At 36.6% G+C, this 1019-nt stretch overlaps 1 protein-coding gene across 1 annotated transcript in view; it reads left to right on the top strand.

The window, feature by feature from the left end:
• LOC125504776 overlaps positions 1 to 1019 on the top strand; it is a gene marked incomplete at its 5' end in the record, with an annotated part of 18579 nt that overhangs the window by 16786 nt on the left and 774 nt on the right.

Genomic DNA, 1019 nt, shown 5'->3' with positions numbered 1-1019 from the left:
ATCAACATTTTTGACCCTTTTGATGCATTTTTTCCGGTTAACACACTTTTCGTGTATCAATTTTGCCGCTCATGCTGAAGCAAAACTTAAGGAAATCGAGAAAAAAGAAAAATACAAAAGTGTTTCTATTGGTCCTCCGTCGTACCAATTGACAGATCTCCAACCAATAGAAACACTTTCGTATCATCGTACCATCGTATAAACGGATGCATGGAACACAGGCATAAGCGCGCATTAGTGGCCATCGCGCGAACGGAACGAATGAAGACAAATATTCATTTGCATTCGCTGCATTCGGGCGATGCCCACAAATGTTTAAAGCACGTTTGGACTTGAAAGTTCGACGAAATTTTTCAATTCGAAACGAAGCCTTTTTTCGGTAGGAGCGATGACCGACAAGAAATTCACTTATCAAGCAAATCAAAATGAATGCAGATTTCTTGATGAAGCTGGCAACATTTGATGCATAGGAAAAAGAAAATGAAACTTATGATATATGCTTCTAAAAGTAAACACCAAAGAATGCAATCTAACAAAAACCAATTCGTTGAAATTATGGCATGACCGTTTAGAACATATTAATTTCAAGGCGATAAAAGACGCAAACAAACACAACGCTGTATGTGATTTGGAACTTTCTGATCAAGACGAAGTTTTCTGTGAAACCTGCCAATATGGAAAACAAACCCGAAAATCACATAAACACGTCACGAAGATTAAAGCAGAAAAACCTGGTGATAAAATACATTCTGATGCATGTGGTCCAATGAGCGGATCACGTTTCTTTGTAATTTTCAAGGATGAGTGTACTGGATACAGAAATGTTTATTTTCTGAAACAGAAGAGTGAAGTGTTTGCGCGCTTTAAAGAATATAAAACGTTGATCGAAAATCAAACTGCCAATAAAATTAAATTTTTTAAGAGTGATAATGGGACTGAATATATCAATGAAAATTTTCAAAAATATCTACAAACAGAGGGAATATTGCATGAGAGATCGGCACCCTACTCACCTCAAC

The sequence above is a fragment of the Dendroctonus ponderosae genome, unplaced genomic scaffold (assembly GCF_020466585.1).
Source record: "Dendroctonus ponderosae isolate FM_Combo_2020 unplaced genomic scaffold, Dpon_F_20191213v2 Dpon_F_20191213_6, whole genome shotgun sequence".
NCBI classification, from domain to species: Eukaryota; Metazoa; Arthropoda; class Insecta; order Coleoptera; family Curculionidae; genus Dendroctonus; species Dendroctonus ponderosae.
This window is presented reverse-complemented; position numbering and strand designations above follow the sequence as displayed.